This window comes from Bacillus rossius, chromosome 1, assembly GCF_032445375.1.
Source record: "Bacillus rossius redtenbacheri isolate Brsri chromosome 1, Brsri_v3, whole genome shotgun sequence".
NCBI lineage: Eukaryota > Metazoa > Arthropoda > Insecta > Phasmatodea > Bacillidae > Bacillus > Bacillus rossius.
Genome location: NC_086330.1, coordinates 206,406,233 through 206,428,418, shown reverse-complemented (window position 1 = coordinate 206,428,418; position 22,186 = coordinate 206,406,233). Strand labels below are relative to the sequence as shown.

Genomic DNA, 22,186 nt, shown 5'->3' with positions numbered 1-22,186 from the left:
TGAAGGTATGTTAGGAGTGAAACTTAATATTAAATTTAAATCTTTTCATCAAAATGTTACTAAACAATATTAATTTTAACGTGATATTGTTCAGGATTGTATTGAAATTTGTTTTCTTGTTTTTTTTTAAATTTCAAACCTGGGACTTCTACTTTGAGCGTAAAAGGTGGAAGCTTATTAACCTCGTTTTATAAATATTTATGTTGGATTAAACTACCCAAAATAAGGGTTAAAATGGGAATAATGTACAGCAAGTATCCTCGCTTTGTAATCTGAGAAGCATAGTAACAAGAGATGCGCTACACAAATATTTTCTTACTAAAAGATTACCATTAGTTTTAAAACTTAAATAATATTTAAAGTATACTGTAACTAAAAAAAAGATTTTATTAATATCTTTGAGGTCTTTCTCACAAATCACTTGGGCTAGATGCTTACTCAAAGCTGCTACTCTAATGTAGGTCAGTATCCTTTTATGGTAAGTGATGAGTCTTTATTCCAGAAAATTCCAGATAATACTTAAAAGAGTAGCAATATAATTATGTGAAATAAGGTGAACAATAGCTTGTTAGGTTAGGTTGGACACATTAATATTACACAAAATTTGTCACATGTGAACAATGATTTTACTTGTTCGTAATGTAGTTGACATAACCAAACTTTGACTTAAGTAGTTATTTGAATCTTCTAGAAGCCACCCCTCAGAGTTAAAATGATTATTGATGTAGCATAATCCTGTAAGGGAATTTTTTATCTCCACCAAATTCTTCGGAGCTAGATTGTAGGAATGACAATAGGTCCAGTATAAATTTCTAATACATATTTATAACTAACTATGCAGTTTTATTAATTTCAAAGGCCTAAATTATTACAGAGTTTCTAGAATGCAGTCAGGTTAAAAAACACATTTGGCAAGAATTTTAATGTTAACAATGTTACTGTGTTTTAAATGTAGTTAATTTAAACTAACAATGTTAACCATGATTAAATTTGTATTAAAAAATTACTTTATTTAATTTCTAAGGATGTTTGCATATCATTTTACACATTAACAATCCAAAAAAAGGATTTATTTCATCATGCTTTAAATGAAATGTCATAAAATTTCTGTAACATTACAAATTTAGTCATAAATAAATAATTTAATTTTAAAATGCACCATTGCATTGACATTGGGCCGGCTGCTTGCCTTGTGGTTGGTGATGGTGGTTGTGATCGGCTAGTTCTCAGGGAGGGGTTGGCCACTGTGCCTAAAGAAGCAGGGGCTATCTACATAACTGAGAGAGCACAATTTTAAGTGATGTTAGTTTTACTGGTAATGCACAAAAGCTATGTACACTGTGCTATTCATGGAACTGGCCCTCCGCGTGCCAGTGTCTGAGTACATTCCAACGCACTGTCTGTCCATGGTACAAGACTTTCATTGGGGAAGGTGTAGGCCTTAGGTATGGACCCATACCGAAAGTTTGCACCACTGGTCAACTAAACAGGGCTTAAGCTTTGGCCACACAGATGTTTGTTATGTTGGCAATGTTCGCTATTTTAGGATAGTCTAGTGCGAGATGTCGCAAGACGCATTCTGGCGCTTACAGTATACAAAAGAAAAAATAAATGGGTTCATTTACTGAAGCAGCTGCATGAGGATGAAACCAATTTATGGAATAATTCCAATTAAATACAGCTTAATTTGATAGTGTTTTATTTCTAATCAAGAAAAAATTAAGATGAAAATTTTAAATTACATGGAATGTTAATGAATGTTCGTACAATAAAAAACCGTAATTTGTATAGATAATTTGCAATATTATGGTCAAAATTATTTTGTGCAAGTTTAATTTGATCTTTTGGTTATTTAACTGGGTAACAAGTAAATTACAATTTTACCTTACCTGGTTTATTAACCTCGCTTGAAATCAAATCCCAGGCATTATCCTGTATAACCTGATTTCTATAATATTCTGTTGATTTATTACCTAAATATGGATATTTTCGTACTTCAATAAAATTTACCATCGATATTATACTGATTTAATGTAAACGCAGAAGTAGGTTCAGTACAATCCGTGCGAAAACAGATGTTTTTGTTTATTTGTGTATGCGCAAAGTCAGCGACGTTTTAGAAGAATAGCCAAGAACCAAACACCTGGCGACGTCGAAAACATAGCGAACATAAGGAACACTGCTCTGTGTGGCCAGTGACACCCAAGATACAGCTGGCTATATTTTCAGCGCGTAGCGAACATCGCGAATATAGCAAGCTTAGCGCCCTGTGTGGCCGCAGCTGTAGAGAACATTGCATTTACAAAGCACACAAATGTATTGCAGTAAAAAGTTATGACACGGGAGAAAACCATTCATAAGAAACACATTGCATGTAAACACGTGGTGCTGAGTGCACCATTTACAATAAATAAAAATGTTTACGTAGTAAGCTTGGGCAGAGGCCCCTGTAAGTCCATGGCCCACAGTAACACTACAAGAACGACGAAAATGTCCTTGCGCGCAATGATTGAAGGAGTGCAATTATTTTGAGCGACCGGTTTGTTAGACCTAGCCGTGTAGCGACCGAGCTAATAAAATTTTTCAGAAAGATGGCTATTGCAGTTACAGTAGTGGATGACAATAATGTGATGGTGGCTCTATTGTGACCGAGCACACCCGGTCTATGCACTGAGAGGAAGGCGACTGAGCTCACCCAGCACCACACTGATAGCTTTTGATGCACTCAGTGCGCTGGAAACAAGAGACAGTTCAGACCATGAAAGTGCAAGGTGAGTAAAATTTGTTTTATAAATGTGGCATTATGCCACTACAAAACTTATTACAATCACACTCACTTCTGGCAGATTATTACACAGCGACCTTGCAGAGGAACACAGTCGATGCACACATGCACCATACCGGTGCATTCGAGGAACACACACAAAGGGGGTGCAGGTTCAGCATAACACTCACACACACACATACATATGTGTCTCATGCCATCAACATTCATTAGCTGACAAAACATGCCTATAATTTAAAGAAACAAAGTTCTTAAACTGCAAAACTTATTAACTTGCACTTGCCTATACAGACTAATGTGGAGGAATTGTACAGTAACTTCAACATTCCAGCAGAATATAAAATGGTTTTAGTCAGGTAGTTGAACAAGGCAGGAAAATATCATTTTGTAGATTTAAAGCTGTCATAATTTTGTGCATAATATGAATATATCATAGTCAAAAGGTAAAACTTGTTATATTTTGCCACCCATTGTAAATATTAGTTGTGCAGTATGCAAATATATAAATTGAAATGTAGCTTGTAAAATTAATATTTGCTTTTAGAACTAAAATATTATTGTATACTTTCTTAAGCATGTATTGCTAAAAATATGCATTGCTAGTCACAAGTTGTAATTCTAATTTTTCCCCCCTTAATTTACAACAGGTTACTTCGAGTACTGAAGAATGTTTGCTAATAGTCAAGGACTTCAACGAGATGTGGAATTTTCCTCAATGCCTTGGAGCGTTAGATGGGAAACACATCTCCTTTCGGGCATCCAGAGAACATGGTTCACATTTCTTCAATTACAAGCATACTAACAGTATTGTACTACTAGCACTAGTCAGTGCTAAATACCAATTCACTTATGTGAATGTTGGTGTAAATGGAAGGATAAATGATGCTGGCGTGTTTAGAGAATCAGATCTGAATGCTGCTTTCATAAATAATAGTTTGGATGTCCCTGCTGAGCAGCACTTACCAAACCAGGCAAATAGGGTTTCTTATGTGATCATTGCCGATGATGCTTTCCCACTGCAAAGGAATATCCTGAAACCATTTCCAGAATGGGGGTTGGATGGATCGAAAAGAATTTTCAACTATCGTCTTAGTCGTGCAAGGTGCGTGGTGGAAAATGCTTTCGGGATTCTAGCCAATCGGTTTAGGATATTTCTCAGCCCAATTAATTTGTCCCCTGAAGAAGTAGAAATTATTACGCTGGCATCATGTGCACTGCACAATTTCCTAGCAGTTAAAAAATACAGAAAGACCACCCTCAATGATCGATACTGAACAGGAAGATGGAACAGTTATTCCTGGCGAATGGCGTGCTGAACCTTATTTTCAGCAGCGGATTGCCAGACAGGGTGGTAATAGGTCTTCAAATTCATCTGTATTCATAAGACATGAATTGATGGAGTATTTTGTTGGTGCTGGCAGAGTACCATTGCAAGATAGTGTATGCATTTGAATAACGTTTGTTAGTGTTTCAGCTGTGTAGGTTTTTTTTTGCAATGTACGCTGAATAGTCGCAGTGTTTGATTAAGTAAAATTGCAAAGGTATGCATCTGATATCCAATTTTCTAGATGAAAATGTTTGATTTTGTTGAAGTCTTATAGGTAAATTTTACTGTGTGGTATTTTTTCATGTTTTCTGGTATTTTACTATGTTTTTATTAAACATTAGAAAAAAACAATCTATTTTAATGCCTTTTTTTGATTGGCCTTAAAACGTTTAGCATACAAACAGATCTTATATAATATTTTTTGGCAAAGTAAATGTATTTTGTTAAATGTTAGATCATAAGAAATTTGGTCAATATAAATATAGCATGTTAGATATAGTCCAGAATAGATTCATTTTAATGTTATAAAATTGTGATTTTGTTGTTACTTGTTATTTCAATATTTACATTGATTTCAATCCTTGAAAAATGTATTATTATGTGTAAAAAGATTTTGTTTCAATTGTCTAGCACACACATTTTCATTGTAAATAGGTTTGCATTTAGGAGTGGTATGGCCAAAGTATTTCATGCCATCCGAAAAACATTACACATTTAATAAAAATACCAAACATTACAAACTGTTGTTAATTGGATATAAAAATTATTTCAGTGCTTTTGATACATAAGTTTCTTCTTGTCTTTTAAAGCTGTCGTCCAAAAAAAAATAATTATTTTTTCTTTATAAAAAGAATATTGTGTTACTCTATACTGTAGTAATGTACTCAACTATCAAAAGTTACATGTTTTATACATTACAGAAAATGTTTATATATTTGAATAGTTTGCAATTTTACTATGAAAATAATTGTATATGGGTGGCTATTAATGCAGTGGTAACTTGTAACCCCCGATTCATTGTACCAAGAGTAGTATGTATTGGGGGCTCAGGGCACAGTAGGAGTAGGAGTGTGGATTGTGATAGTCGGTCCGCCATCTTGGATTTTGACGTCACGGCGGCCATTTTTGACTCAAAAATTCCTCAAAATTCCTCAAAAATGACTCAAATTGACTCAAAAAGTCCCGTTTTGAGGAAACATTTCCCGTTTTCGAGGGAAAATTTCCCGTTTTAGTCCTTAAAAATTCCAGCGTCTAGAAATGTCCATATGTAGGCTTAAGCATTCATGTCTACAGCCTACGATAAGCCTCTGACATCATCATGGATAATGACGTCACCGTTGCAATTTCCGTTACGGCCACCATCTTTAAAATCTTTATTTATTATACGAATTTAATTTAAAAAATTTTAAAATTATAAAAAAAATTCAATTAATAAAATTTAAAATTTTTAAATCTACGGCACGGAGCTCGGAGTCCTCGGTTCAAACCCGACGAGAGCAAAATAAAAAATAAAAAATTGCGACCGATCCTTCCTCCCGTGGTGGGTACTGGCATACTGACCCCCACCACTTATATCAAAGTATATATGTCGTCAAGTAACATGACATCACGTCCGCCATCTTGTCTTCGTTGCTGGAAGCCATCATCATTGTATCGTCGGCTAGAGTGTGCTGACGCCATGTTAGTTTAATTCTTACCCGCTAGAGTGCAGTAATCATTTATTATTACTGTGACACCCGCCATCTTATCATTTGGACGCCATCTTGAAAATCCGTAAATGTAATGCTAGAGATGAGGGAAAAAGTTCAAAATTCATCAAAAAATGTACTTATTAGAATACTGATCGATTATTTCGGTTCCTGTCCTAGGTTCGAAACCGCTAAGAGCAAAAAATAAAAAAAAAAACATCAGATCCTTCCTCCAGAGAAGTCACCTACAGACGACCCTACCACCACCAATAACAAGGTATTGTAACCGTGGTGCTGTGCTCAAAACAAAACCATAATTATTGATAATAAATGTCCGGTGGAAGCGTCAGGCTAATTATCTAAAAGAACTTGCCAGAGGGGCACAGCCCACTTACAAACACAATTTAAAATTAACCTCCCTGACAGTAGGAAAGGTTACGTGGATTGTGGTTTCAAGTAGCAGCAAATGAAAACACTCGTATGGTTTGGTTTCATTAGAGGCTTTTACTGTTGATTAGTAGTTTAGTATCTTGTCATTGATAGGTTTCTTACATTAGAAAATATCTTACGGCATTACAGCCATTACAAACAAAACTGCTAACAATGTCAGATTCTTATTTTTGATACATTACATTGAGTAACTAACGAATAAAAGAAAGAAGAAAGAGGGGCCGGGGGGGGGGGGAACACCATTTCATACTATGCTATGTTCAACTGTTTAGGAACATTGAGCTCGCAGGCTCATCAAACAAATATATGTGTTTAAAATACAATATTTTATAATAATATGGAAAACGTCCTAAAACTGGCGGAGTTATAAACTGTTCTTCACTTCTTTTTGAGGGGTGCCGAAAGATGGAGGGAGACTCCGTTATAGAGGCTCACGAGTTACAGGTTGAGGTGCAAAATGTGGCGCCGGAACTGGGCCGCCATCTTGAACTGGTCTGGGGTCCTTGAAGTACTCTGGGATTCTGGAACCCTCTGGGATTCTGGAACCCTGCCTGTAACCAATAATCCACCTGGAATAGCTTGGTTAGCAGGCAGTTTATGACGGGCGAAGTTAAGCCCAAAAAAAAGGCAACCTAACAGGTTTGTGTGGGGCGAAGTGCAGCTTACCTTAGCTGGCAGGGTGAAGTAGATAGTGGCTGTCCCTGGGGGTGATCCGGGGATGCGCGGCACGGGAGCTCGCGGTAGCCATAGAAGAAATAGTTATGGCGAAAACCAAAGAAAACTAAAGTTAAACTTGACTATTTGGGCAGCTACTAAGAAAAACTAAAAAAAAATCTAGGCGACATGGCCTGGCTCAGAAGCAACTACATTATTGCCGAAAGCGGATCACGATAGCTGCTGGTCGTTACTGCGACTTGTTGCAAAGATGCGCGCTGGACGAGAGCTGCCCTCAAAATCCCTGAAAATGGCGCCGGGACGCTAACTTAAACTTTAGTCCCGTCGTCTGTTCCTCTGGAGGAGGGGATCGGGAACCCCGAAGTGCTCCGAAGGGCTCCGAAAGAAAAAAAAAAGGACTCCAGCGACCTATCGACTGAGTGTGAGGTCGACTGTTTCTCCTGGAGGGGATAGGGTGGTCAGTAAGGTAAAAGCACCTATTATGAGACCTTTCCTAATATGAGACCCTAGACTTTCTCAGCCGGGAGCTCCTGAACTCTAGCGGACAATACACTAACTCGGTGCAGTGAACGTTTTCTTGCGTGTGTATTGTTTTCATTAGCGAGCGAATGTGTAGACAAGCGTGGTTACCGATTTTGTGTTTTACGAGCTATCGAGTTTTCCACCGAGATAACAGAAACGGCTTACATATAAATCAAGGTAAGGTTACTTGTTATAACATTCATACACGATGGTTGCTATATAGATGAGTGGTTATGTGCATGCTAGTGAGATTGTGTTTTGTGCACTTTTTGTATCCGCAACACAATGTCTTTTGTTGCATATTGATGGCTCCTATTATGAGACCTACAGAGTACCCTTTTATGGGATACTATCTCATATTAGGAACCGGGTCTCATATTAAGAGCTTCCTGCTAAATAAAGTGTTATGCATTTAAACATCAGAATATCATTTAACTATCGCCTTGTTACAATACAATGATTATTTATTATGTTATAATGTAATTAAATTGCTTCATATCTAGTATATAGTAATATAATTCTCGTTATTAACAAACTGTAATGACATATATCATAAGTAATGCTGGTCTTAGAATATAAATTCATAGTCATAAATTAACAGTTTTCTTTGCCTAAAATGACATTGATTTTAACTTTATTATTACCTTTCATATTAATGTTTTTCTTTTAGATGGATCCTAGCCGAAATCCGAAAAGGAAGAAATGGGACAAGGAGCAGATGATCCTAGCTGTCAAAGCTGTACAAACAGGTACTATGGGTTACAAGTCAGCAGCGAAACATTTTGGGGTACCAAAAAGCACAGTGGAAAGGTATGTGAAAAATACTGAATTGCGTTCTGATGATTTGGTAAATGTGCCATTAGGAAGAAGGCCTACATTAAGCTGTAAACTAGAAAATGAACTTGTAACGTACTGCATTGAGATGGATAAAAGGTTTTATGGGTTGAGGAAATGTGATATTAAAAGGATGGCCTTCCAACTCGCCATTGCTAATGGTATCAAACATCCATTCTCAGAAAAAAATAAATCAGCTGGTAAGAAGTGGATGGGTTCTTTCTTAAAGCGTCATCCACAGTTGTCATTAAGAGTTCCCCAAGGCATTTCTCACGCCAGAGTAAAAGGTTTCAGTCCTGAAAATGTAAAAAAAATTTTTGAGCTCTATGTAACTGAATTTGACAAAATTAAAGGCCGTCCTCACAGGTTGTACAATGTTGATGAGACTGGGGTAACTGTGGTACAGCACAGAGCTGAGAAGGTAATATCCCTGAAAGGAAAACGAGAAGTAGCTGCACTGACATCAGCTGAGAGAGGGTCACTCATAACAGTCGTTACTTGCATGAATGCAGTTGGTTCTTTTGTCCCTCCATTGATAGTGTGGCCAAGGAAGAATATGAAAATAGAACTCATGGATGGGGCACCAGCTGGTTCTATTTGGGGATGCCACCCTTCTGGATGGATTCAGGGGGATTTGTTCACAAAGTGGTTTGATCATTTTATTGAATATACAAAGCCATCACTTGAAGACCCTGTTCTTCTTGTTCTCGATGGCCACTACTCACACACCAGAAATGTTGATGTGATACGATTGGCTAGAGAGAACCACGTATCAATCATTTGTATCCCTCCTCACAGTTCACACAAAATGCAGCCACTGGATGTAGGCTTCATGAAGCCACTGAAAACCTATTATGCCTCAGAAATACAGTCTTTTTTAAGAAACAACCCTAACCGTATTGTAACACCACTCTTGGTTGCAAAGTTGTTCAGTGCAGCATATCAACGAGCTGCAACAATGGAAATAGCTGTCAATGCATTCCGCAAAACAGGATTGTACCCATTCAACAGTGATGTGTTTCGTGAATGTGACTTTGTAATTCACAGTTGTCAAGAAATTCTTGATAGAGATGTTCATACCAGTGCAACTATCATCGCCACTTCGAATGACACATCAACTGGTGCAGGACCATCTAATTCTCACCCTGTTCTACCTATGGATCGCCCACATTTTTCTGGCACAGGGCCTTCTGATGCTAGTCCTGCTCAAACTATGGACATCACACCTATCTCTCCTAAAGATATTAAGCCACTTCCTAGTCTTTCAGCAAATTTACAAAGCCGAAGATGTGGCAAAGCATCTGTAATAACCTCATCGCCTTACAAATCTGATCTCCTGAAGAGTTTGGAAAGAGATACAACAGCAAAAATTAAAAAAGAAGCTGCATGGAAATGTCATAAAACCCTGACGAAAAAACCTTCTGCCAACACACAAAAGACAAGATCACGAAGTTGTACAAGAAGATTAATGGAACAATCCAGCAGCGACGAGTCGGATGATGATTTCGACATCTTATCAGATAGCTCTGGTGAAGAAGACAACGATGCTGAGTGCCTCTTCTGTGGATGCATATTTTCAGATGACAAACATGGCGAACAGTGGATATAGTGTATTGTCTGCTGTCGTTGGGCTCATGAACATTGTGGTGCCACTGACAGTCACTTTGTGTGTCCTCAGTGCCAAAAGAGGATAAAGAAATAATGTGTCCCATATTAGGAAACCTTTTTTTTCCTTTGGAAAAGTGCAGTGTCTTCCTTTTTTTGCATAGGACGTAAATTTATTAGTTTAAAACAATATGTATATATTGCATTTTATAGTTAAACATATCAAGTGATTTATTAGACGTCAAATGTTAATTTATGTTCACTTAATAAAAATATATGAATTTTATTTAAAAGGGGTCCCATAATAGGTGCCTTTACCTTAGTGTGCTCTCGCTCTCAGCTGGTTCGTCCTTTCGTCGATAGATGGTGTAGGCATGCAGGTCGGAGTCTCGCAGAGACCATCGCGGCACTTGATGGCCGCCATTTTGCAAGTGGGGGGGGGATTTTGGCCTTGAGAGGGGACATTGCCGCGGCTGGCCGATGACCGCTGTGGACCAGGATGGGGTGGGGGGTATGTCCGGTGAATGACCTGCCCTGGGAGAATTCGCCGGCCAGACGTCGGGACGTGCGGCGGAACTTGAAAAAAGGACACTAAAACGTGTTAGAGACCGCAAACTTCAGCACACCTCCGAGAAGGGGTGGGGGTGACCATGGGAAGCTTAGGGCGGCTACTTTCGTCACGCGTAGCGCTAAACTCGTGACGAAACGCGACGGCCAGTGGATACCGTTGCTGATGATAGTCCTGTAGTCGGCTAGACCCAGCAAATTTGGTGGGAAACGGTGGTGAGAGCACTATGCTGCTCAACAAGGTAACCTGCCGGTACACTTGACCGAACAAGTTTGGATGGGGCGAAAGCGTAAAATTAAAGTTATAAAAAAATTTAAAATTTTGTAAAACCAAAAAAATAAAAAAAATCGTGCCTAAAGTAGCACTGATTCGGCACATACTCCCCCGCTTGAATGCGGAGCATATAGGGAAAAAAATAAACTTACACTTCTTAGTAAAACTAGTACCAGGTTCGCCTGTATCTTACTACTTATAAAAAAAATATTTTGATAAAATGGAAGGTTTATATAATTATTTAAATTACCCTTAACGGTGAATGATGTCATGAGGAAAGTTGATCTCAGATGTTGGGAATGGTGTCACGTGACAAAAACTCTAAATATGGGCTCTGTGAGGCGGGCCTAAAACACTGGGCCGGAACCGGAACTTGGTCAGTCGGGTGCCAGTTATGAAGGTGGGGATTTGTGTACCCCTGAAAATAATGAAAGTGGGCATGTAAACCCCTGTACAATAGTCTTTCCATAAGAAGCCGAAGGCATTGGGACTTAGCCCTGCACAGTCAGGCGATGGAGAAGACAGTCAAATTTGCTGCTTGCCCGAAGGCGAAACAGAGCCTCAGTCCCGGAGTGACACAGGACCTAAGGGTGGAATTCCCTTGGTGGAATTTTAAATGATTGGGGATGAAAAACCTCAACAGATCAACAATCCGTAGGAAAGAATGAATTTAAAAATATTAAATATTCGACAAATTAAGAAATTTCAGCGCATACCACTCTGATGTTTATTATTATTAACTAATATTTATTATTTAAAGTATTCTGAAAAAAAAACGACAAATTAACGACTCTTCGCACTCAAATTTAAATTATTTAAAGAAATGTAAAATTCAATAAACCAACAATTATAAATCAAAAAGGGATAAATTATAATGGAGCGGTTAGATCTTCCATGACTGCTGATAGACTTCGCACTGCCTGAGAGGGGGTTTGAACATAGGCCGTCCAAAGATGAGTGGTGGGAATGTAACCCAAAGAACACTCGAAAATGGTCATGAGATATTTCACTCAGAGGACCTTGGTCATGGCTCGTTGGCTCAGAGGACCCTAACTTTTGCGCCGCTCGTTGGCTAGCTTGACCTAGCTCCTATTTTAGAAAAACACATAAAAGAAACCAGTTTGCCGTCTGGAAGTCACGTCGCTCTTACTTAAATAAACAATCTCATCGATAACGATGTAAAAGAAATCCAACTTTGGGGTAGAATGCAAAAGAAAAAAGAAAAATGGCTAGATGTGACAGCTTCAGTGCTCAGACTCTATGTACGTCACTGTACATCACATTTACGTGCAAGGGAAAATAAAGAAATAAACATGTACAAGTATTAACGCAAAATCAGTACAAAAAAACACTACAAACATATTCTTGCTTACTTTACGAATTATGGTTATTAAAAAAAAGGAACGTAATCAGAAATTAAATATATGAAATCGTGGAACAAGATTCATGAAGATTCAAAAAATATCAGAGAGGTATTTCTGAGTAAAAAAAATTAAAACTATTTACGTCAAGTAGCTTGTTAAAGACTGAACTTACGTATGTAAAAATTAAAAATTAAAATATCTTAAATTACCTAGCTTGTGCTAGTCTAGAAACGGGATGTTCAAACATACCCAAATTAATTAAGTGGACCTCTCGTTGGGGGTTGAAAGTATTTCACTACTCTCGGTGATTACCTTAAATATTAAAATGAGACTAGTCACCTCGTAGCTGCTTAATTTCTGGGGAATACGTATTTTAATATGATTGATTTTATTATTATTAATGAGCTAAAAGAAAAGATAAAAAAAAATATGTCTGTTGCCCTACTACTTGTAATAAAGCAGAATTAATTCCATGACCTTTGACTGTAACACTTTAGTCCAAGACAAGATTAATAATTAAATAGAGTCCATTTAAACTTGGTTTGAATTATTTAAAATAAATCCTTAAAATCATTTAATAAATAAAAAAAATTAAATTTAAAGCTTAACCTTAAAGTACCTGTAAGCTTACAACTATTTATGCCGTTGTTATATTAATGAAATGAAATTCATCCTGTTGATCTCAGATATTGGATATCGTGTAGGAACACCAAAATGGGCGCTGTGAGGGAGGCCGAAAAGCACTGAGGCCGAAACAAGGGAAATGCGTCCTTGAGCACTCAGTGACTAATGGGGATTGTAACCCCTGTAAATGGGTATGGTAACCCGTAACTTACAAACTAGATTGGGAATATAACCCCTGTACATAATTGTTTCGCTGTCCATAAGAAGTCGAAGGCATTGAGACATAGCTCTGCACAATCTGACGATGGATCAGACGAAATAGATGAATTTAATACTTGCTTAAAAAGCGAAGTACACCTCGGTCCCGGATACCTACATTTATTAACTCACATAGGCTCAATATGTTCAAGCTCTGACGGTTGATCAGACCATCAGGCTGAAGCAGAGAGACCTACGAGGGAATTTCACCCCTGAGTTAGTTCGGGTTCGAAACCCGAAAGATCAACAAATTTGGATGAAAAATGGATAATGAAAAAAATTTAGATGTTTAAAATTACCTAGCTGTACACCACCTTGTAAAGGAAATGAACACCGATCCAAAAAAATATAAAAGTTAATAAATTGTTTACTCAAAATTCATAATTACAAAAATATTATTTATCCTTTACTTAGTATTCTTAGAATAATTGGTAAATTGTTTATAGAAAACTCGACGTTAAAAAAGTTTAGTACTCTATCTTACAATAAATTCCTCACCTCATGGCTAGCGTAAAAGTATTGGGGATTCAACCCGTGTATATAAACAATTTAATTCAGTAACCTTTCCTTAAAGGCATGAGTGATTGCACCTCTCGTTGGGTGATCACGAAATAAATCTAAACAAAAGCTAGGCACATGGGTGTGTATGGTGACACAATGAAATGGTACGTCGAAGTATATTCACTTTGCTTGTGAACGATGCAATAGGATTAGAGTACTTGTTAAAATTACTTATGAGCATATTCTTATTTTATGTTACTTAATGAATGGACCCTTTTTTAGATTTATTTTATGTATTATTAAAATACTTAATCGTTAATTTTAAGATACTTAGAAATAGTAAACAATGGAAGTTTCTTAACATTAGCTAAAACAAAAGGTTTATATTATATTATTTGTATTTTTTATATTATTATAAGTTATATAAATATGTTATGTTATATTTTACGTTTCCTTAGATTAAGAAAATACTTTGCTGCTAAAATTAATGCAGTATAGATTATTTATAGTGCTTGTTTTGTGACATAAAAATAATATTATTAGGACATACAAAGCATGGGTAGTTTGTTTACAAAATAAGTGTTACGTGGGTGGAGTAGAGAAGAGTTCCGCGCGGTTGGCGGCCCTGTCATGTGGAGCAAGGCGCCGAGAGACAAAACAAAAAATACCAAGATGTCCGAAAGGACTTCTATTATCTGTTTTTCACAAAGATTGCCTGGTTTGCAGGCGGATGTGTTATAAAAAAAAAGACAGATAAAAGGAGGAATTTAGACAAACTCAGGGCACTGTCGGCCGTGAGGAACAAACTAGATTGTAACGCATTATTTACGCTGCCGGACACGGGGTCAACGGCATGACCTCGCCTCCTCCAGCCGGTGAGGCGTGAGGGGGAGGGGTGAAGAGAATGACAGGGAGAATGACACGCGCGCTGATAAGGCACGATGCCTGAGGGCCGTCGCACCGACGGGGCCGCGCGGTGTCTCACCGCGCGCAAACACAGTCAGAGCGGGACGTAAAATACGAGAGAATTTTAATTTAACTCACTTTGGGTGAATCAGATTGGGTGCCAGTTTTAGGACTTACAATAAAACTATATATAGAAAATCTTAGTGACAAACAAAAAAAATATTTATACCAAATAAATTTAAAGCATTCTCATAAATCAAACCAAAATACAGTTAACAATTTAAGAGTAACCATATCACACAAACTGCTACCACATTGTAACCGTAACCATGCTAACTGCTACCAATTTGTAACTGTGGTGCTGTGCTCAAAACAAAACCATAATTATTGATAATAAATGTCCGGTGGAAGCGTCAGGCTAATTATCTAAAAGAACTTGCCAGAGGGGCACAGCCCACTTACAAACACAATTTAAAATTAACCTCCCTGACAGTAGGAAAGGTTACGTGGATTGTGGTTTCAAGTAGCAGCAAATGAAAACACTCGTATGGTTTGGTTTCATTAGAGGCTTTTACTGTTGATTAGTAGTTTAGTATCTTGTCATTGATAGGTTTCTTACATTAGAAAATATCTTACGGCATTACAGCCATTACAAACAAAACTGCTAACAATGTCAGATTCTTATTTTTGATACATTACATTGAGTAACTAACGAATAAAAGAAAGAAGAAAGAGGGGCCGGGGGGGGGGGGGAACACCATTTCATACTATGCTATGTTCAACTGTTTAGGAACATTGAGCTCGCAGGCTCATCAAACAAATATATGTGTTTAAAATACAATATTTTATAATAATATGGAAAACGTCCTAAAACTGGCGGAGTTATAAACTGTTCTTCACTTCTTTTTGAGGGGTGCCGAAAGATGGAGGGAGACTCCGTTATAGAGGCTCACGAGTTACAGGTTGAGGTGCAAAATGTGGCGCCGGAACTGGGCCGCCATCTTGAACTGGTCTGGGGTCCTTGAAGTACTCTGGGATTCTGGAACCCTCTGGGATTCTGGAACCCTGCCTGTAACCAAGTATCCACCTGGATTAGCTTGGTTAGCAGGCAGTTTATGACGGGCGAAGTTAAGCCCAAAAAAAAGGCAACCTAACAGGTTTGTGTGGGGCGAAGTGCAGCTTACCTTAGCTGGCAGGGTGAAGTAGATAGTGGCTGTCCCTGGGGGTGATCCGGGGATGCGCGGCACGGGAGCTCGCGGTAGCCATAGAAGAAATAGTTATGGCGAAAACCAAAGAAAACTAAAGTTAAACTTGACTATTTGGGCAGCTACTAAGAAAAACTAAAAAAAAATCTAGGCGACATGGCCTGGCTCAGAAGCAACTACATTATTGCCGAAAGCGGATCACGATAGCTGCTGGTCGTTACTGCGACTTGTTGCAAAGATGCGCGCTGGACGAGAGCTGCCCTCAAAATCCCTGAAAATGGCGCCGGGACGCTAACTTACACTTTAGTCCCGTCGTCTGTTCCTCTGGAGGAGGGGATCGGGAACCCCGAAGTGCTCCGAAGGGCTCCGAAAGAAAAAAAAAAGGGCTCCAGCGACCTATCGACTGAGTGTGAGGTCGACTGTTTCTCCTGGAGGGGATAGGATGGTCAGTAGTGTGCTCTCGCTCTCAGCTGGTTCGTCCTTTCGTCGATAGATGGTGTAGGCATGCAGGTCGGAGTCTCGCAGAGACCATCGCGGCACTTGATGGCCGCCATTTTGCAAGTGGGGGGGGGGGGATTTTGGCCTTGAGAGGGGACATTGCCGCGGCTGGCCGATGACCGCTGTGGACCAGGATGGGGTGGGGGGTATGTCCGGTGAATGACCTGCCCTGGGAGAATTCGCCGGCCAGACGTCGGGACGTGCGGCGGAACTTGAAAAAAGGACACCAAAACGTGTTAGAGACCGCAAACTTCAGCACACCTCCGAGAAGGGGTGGGGGTGACCATGGGAAGCTTAGGGCGGCTACTTTCGTCACGCGACGGCCAGTGGATACCGTTGCTGATGATAGTCCTGTAGTCGGCTAGACCCAGCAAATTTGGTGGGAAACGGTGGTGAGAGCACTATGCTGCTCAACAAGGTAACCTGCCGGTACACTTGACCGAACAAGTTTGGATGGGGCGAAAGCGTAAAATTAAAGTTATAAAAAAATTTAAAATTTTGTAAAACCAAAAAAATAAAAAAAATCGTGCCTAAAGTAGCACTGATTCGGCACAGTATATATCGTCAACTAGTATGACATCATGTCCGCCATCTTGTCTTCGTGTGCTGGAGACCACCATCTTGTTTACAACTGCTAGAGTGTGCTGATGACATGTTAGTATAATTTACTGGTCACCATACCTTTAACCTCGACTGTTGGCATTGACCTTTGACCTTGACCTTGAAATTTGACCTTGACCTTGAATTTTTTCTTGACCTTGACGACCATCATGTATCCGACGTTTTGCATTCAGTACATGCTACCAGGAGCTACCACATGCTAGTGGTCATTGCCACAATCTTGTTTTCGTCTGCTGGAGGACACCATCTTGTGTGTGTACACGTCTTACCATCATGCTAGTTTTATTCTAACCCGCTAGAGTGCAGTAATCATTTATTATTTTTGCTGTGACACCCGCCATCTTGAAATTTGGACGCCATCTTGAAATCATGTAATTATTTAGCTAGAAATGCGGGAAAAATTCCAAAATTAATTAAATAAATCACTCATTAATTTAAAAATTGATTCGATCCGCTCCTGTCCTTGGTTCGATACTCGATCGATGCAATAATGTTTAATTTTATGTAAAAATACTAATAATTTCAATAAACCATGTTCAACATTCTTAAAAAGACTTTAAATCCTCTACTACCATCATCCTATCAGACATCAAGACCAACATCTTAGAAAATTCGTAATAATTAACCTAGAAATTCAGGAAAAAGTTCAAAATTCATTAAATAAATTTGAAAACAATATACTGATTAATTAGGTCGCCTAAGGTCCTTGGCACGATCCTGGACAAAGCTAAAATAAATTTAATTTAAATACCAGAAAAGTGTAAGGTTCGAGAAATAAAACACCACAAAGTCTTTTACAAACATAATATTGATTACACAATTTCTATCCTACTACAGGATCACTTGCGATAGCCAGCAATCTTATAAACATTTAGCCCTGCATAGATGTGCAACGACTACTTCTTTGCTCCAAATGCTCCAAATGCTCCAAATCCTCCAAATCCTCCAACGCAAAATGTTAAGCTGTAATCAGTGTAGCAGGTTGTTAACACGAATTGACAGCTTAAACAGACATGATAGAACATGTAAAGCCAAGCCTACTTACGGCATAGAGGACATCGATGAATCCACTAGACTAAAGAAGAGTGATCTGCATTACGACAATAATTTTCCTTGTCCTGAGCGTGATGGTATTAGCTCACCCGATCGTGACGAAGAACATAAATTTAAGGATGCTGATGGCTTCGGGAAGACTGAAACTAATGGAAGTATCAACACCGTGAAAAGTGAGAATACATTCAAGCCTATATTCAGTAGATCCTCCAATCTTTGTAAAAATGATGGACTCCTAAAAAGGAAGCAAGAAGACGATGAAGACACTTCGACATCATCGATATCGAATTCATACGGTAATCTAAGTGAAGAGGATGTCTTCTACAGTGATTGTTACAGTGACTCTGAGGCTGTTGACAAAGGCATAGACTGTGATGAAGCACCTAAAGCTGACAATATCGAAGAATTGGGCGGTGTCCTGAGACCGAAACGATGGAAACGACGTGTTATAATAAATAAATCTGATAATTCTTATTATGATCACTGGGACGATTGTGATATTAAAAGTATGTATAATAAACATGCATGTAAAATGGTGGTAGAAGAGATTGATTACACATCATGGAAAGATCCAAACATATTGGTTGACCGGCTAAGACTTCTACATGGCTCGCTTTGTACAGGAAACTATTCGTGCATCAAAGAAATATCCTTCATACTCAAAGAACTGAGGAAAGCTGGCTACATACAATAATGGCTTCTTTTACTTGTATTTTTGTAATGTTGAGAAATAAATTAAATATTGAAAGTAAAAATTTAATGTTTTTATTTCTTGTATTCTTATTTCCAACTAAGCCTGTGTGTACGTTCCGTTTCCTGTGTGTACTGTGTGTACGTTCCGTTTTCTGTGTGTACATTCCGTTTCCTGTGTGTACGTTCCGTTTTCTGCGTGTACGTTCCGTTTCCTGTGTGTACGGTGTGTACGTTCCGTTTCCTGTGCGTACTGTGTGTATACGTTCCGATTCCTGTGTGTACTGTGTGTACGTTCCGTTTCCTGTGTGTACTGTGTGTACATTCCGTTTTCTGTGTGTACTGTGTGTACGTACCGTTTTCTGTGTGTACGGTCCATTTTATGTGTGTACGTTACGTTTTCTGTGTGTACGTTCCGTTTCCTGTGTGTACGGTGTGAACGTTCCGTTTCCTGTGCGTACTGTGTGTATACGTTCCGTTTCCTGTGTGTACTGTGTGTACGTTCCGTTTCCTGTGTGTACTGTGTGTACATTCCGTTTTTTCCTGTGTGTGTACTATTTCTTCATTTCGTTTCCTGTGTGTACTGTGTAATCATTACATTTATTGCGTGTAAATGGCATGTATTGCGCGTACATTGCGTACATTGCGTGTTGGAGCTTTTGGAGCCGAGTAGACTTGTATCCTTGTAGCTTCATAGACATGTAGTTTAGTAGCCATGCGGTCTTTTAGTCATGCAGTCTCGCAGCAATGTATAACTCATAACCAGCTAGATCCTTTTAGACTCGTAGCCTTGTAGCCTCGTAGTCTCTTAGACTCGTAGCATTTTAGCCCAATATCATTGGAGCCGTTGAAAGAAAAGGCAGTTGGAGCATTTGGAGCTGTTGGAGCTGTTGGAGCATTTGGAGATGTTGGAACGTCTGGAGCCTTTGGAGTATTTGGAGATGTTGGAGAATTTGGAGGATTTGGAGCATTTGGAGCATTTGGAGCTAAGAAATAGTCATTGCACGTCTATGCAGGGCTAAATGTTTATAAGATTGCTGGCTTTTGCAAGTGATCATGTAGTAGGATAGAAATTGTGTAATAAATATTATGTTTGTAAAGACTTTGTGGTGTTTTATTTCTCGAACCTTTCACTTTTCTGGTATTTGAATTAAATTTATTTTAGCTTCGTCCAGGATCGTGCCAAGGACCTTAGTCGACCTAATTAATCAGTATATTGTTTGCAAATTTATTTAATGAAATTTGAACTTTTTCCTAAATTTCTAGGTTAACTATTACGATTTTTCCAAGATGTTAATCTTGATGTCTGATAGTATGATGGTAGTAGAGGATTTAAAGTCTCTTTAAGAATGTTGAACATGGTTTATTGAAATTATTATTATTTTTACATAAAAATAAACATTATTGCATTGATCGAGTATCGAGCCAAGGACAGGAGCGGATCTAATCAATATGTAAATTAATGAGTGATTTATTTAATTAATTTTGGAATTTTTCCCGCATTTCTAGCTAAATAATTACATGATTTCAAGATGGCGTCCAAATATCAAGATGGCGGGTGTCACAGCAAAAATAATAAATGATTACTGCACACTAGCGGGTTCGAATAAAACTAGCATGAATGTAAGACGTGTACACACACAAGATGGTGTCCTCCAGCAGACGAAAACAAGATGGTGGCAATGACCACTAGCATGTGGTAGCTCCTGTAAGCATGTACTGAATGCAAAAAGTCGGATCCATGAAGGTCGTCAAGGTCAAGGTCAAGGTCAAAGTTCAAGATCAAGGTAAAATTCCAAGGTCAAGGTCATCTTTCAATGTCAAGGTGTAATTTCAAGGTAAAGGTAAACTTTCAAGGTCAAGGTCAAAGGTCAATGCCAACAGTCGAGGTTAAAGGTATTTTGACCAGAAAATTATACTAACATGTCATCAGCACACTCTAGCAGTTGTAAACAAGATGGTGGTCTCCAGCACACGAAGACAAGATGGCGGACATGATGTCATACTAGTTGACGATTATACCTTGTTATTGGTGGTGGTAGGTTAGTCTGTAGGTGGCTTCTGTGGAGGAAGTGTAATACCTCAAGTATCGTAAACAAAAATTAAATAAGAAGGTAAAAAGATTTGGAAACTCTGAATACTGGGGCCCTCAATTAATAACTATAAAAAGTCAACAACAGAGGCGACACTAGGAAAAAACAAAGAAAATTTAGAGACTCCCTACGAACACTAGGGAAAAAAACGGATCGTTATTATAGATTAATTAAATAAAAACAACAGTTACGTCTATAGACTTCCTTATTTTATTAATCATTGTTCTTTCTTTTTTATATAGATTAAATTTTTGTTTGTACCATCTGTTTTTCATGGATAAGTGATCTTACTTAAATTCCTCACAATTACACTTATTATATTATATTCTTTGAACTTATTTACTATCGAGCCGGCCCTGAATGTTTAACAGAAATAACAATGTTTAAAAACATGAATGAAATTAACATCGCTAACTTTACAGGTTGTACATATAGTCCTTGCAAAACATTATATAAATTTCCTCTCCTCGAACTGCTTTAACTGTCCGCTGTCTTAACTGGTTTACACTTTTTTTGAGTTCGCAAAGAAAATAATGGAATGATGCGGGTATAACCCGGGGCTGTAGGTAGACGGTGATCGAGGTAGTAGGCCTAAAGATGGTGGATTCTGCTCAGGATCCGACTCTAGATGTTCTGGCAGAGGATTTTGGTTGCCCCAAACTTGGAACCCTGTCTGAAACAGAAGTCCAAATTCCCAAGAATCAGACCTGTTTCCAGACAGTATACTCAAATGGCGCAAAAGGCCAATAAAGGGAAATTAAAGGGGGGATGACGTCAAGACTTACCAAAACAGGGTGTTGGTCCTGGCGCTCAGGAGAGGGCGTCTCGTCTCCGAAAACCCGAACCACGATTCGCGGTAGACACGGAAGTCTTCATGATTAATTAAAAAAATATATATATAAATACTAAGTTTCTCTACTTTTAACTAAACTACTGACCGGTTACTCTTAATTTTAGATAGGGACTTCATCCCTCTAGTCTGAGAAGACTACATAATATACGATGCGATGTCGATGATTCGCCGAAGATCGCAGTTACAAACTGTACCAGTTAGTCAAGAGGCGCGCACCGAAGTCCCTTCAGAGCGGGATATCATCAGTATATAATAAGCGCGGGATCTCTAGAGAATGGGAGGGGGGCTAGGCTCTGAGCCGAAAATTACCGAGCCCACCCGAAGGTGTCCGGCATAAAAAATATCAGAACATATTGGAGTGACTGCGCGACTGAGGCGCTATCTTTTAGTGGCGAGAAGAATTACTAAGGAATCGACTTGTGGTCGACGAGTGTGTCACTGCTAAGGGTTTATGGGGCATCAAGTGTTGCCACCTGGCGGCCCGAGACATAAGGCTGGAGAAAGGTTGTCGTTACCTCCGCGCGAAAGCGCTGGTGTCGGCGCTGCCGACGCCCACAAGTGGCGTTAGTGACCACAGCCGTTGCTAGATGTCGTTAAAGTCCAGAATCGTCTCTGTGGCTGTCAAGCTTGTGATGGCCTTGAATTCGGTTACCGCCCCTGTGAGTTCACAAGCGGTCATCGCTCCTGGCTTCTCTTCTGAGAAGAAAGGGTGGTGGAGCAGGGGGGGGGGGGTGGCTTCAAAAAACGCATGGTATGTGGTACGCAAGACCCACGGGATCCTCCTGTCGTGTCT

The 22,186-nt window shown here is 38.9% G+C and overlaps 2 long non-coding RNA genes across 2 annotated transcripts; both read right to left on the bottom strand.

Annotated features, from left to right (window-relative positions):
* Nucleotides 1-6,284: 6,284 nt before the first annotated feature.
* On the bottom strand, nucleotides 6,285-7,312 carry LOC134529741 (uncharacterized). The gene is made up of 2 exons (XR_010074691.1): nucleotides 6,917-7,312; nucleotides 6,285-6,801 (listed from the first exon to the last, which is right to left on the bottom strand). It is a non-coding gene; the product is annotated as an uncharacterized LOC134529741 (long non-coding RNA).
* A 7,619-nt stretch (nucleotides 7,313-14,931) lies between these two features.
* On the bottom strand, nucleotides 14,932-16,008 carry LOC134527254 (uncharacterized). Its single transcript, XR_010074137.1, has 2 exons — nucleotides 15,565-16,008; nucleotides 14,932-15,449 (listed from the first exon to the last, which is right to left on the bottom strand). It is a non-coding gene; the product is annotated as an uncharacterized LOC134527254 (long non-coding RNA).
* Nucleotides 16,009-22,186: the final 6,178 nt, after the last annotated feature.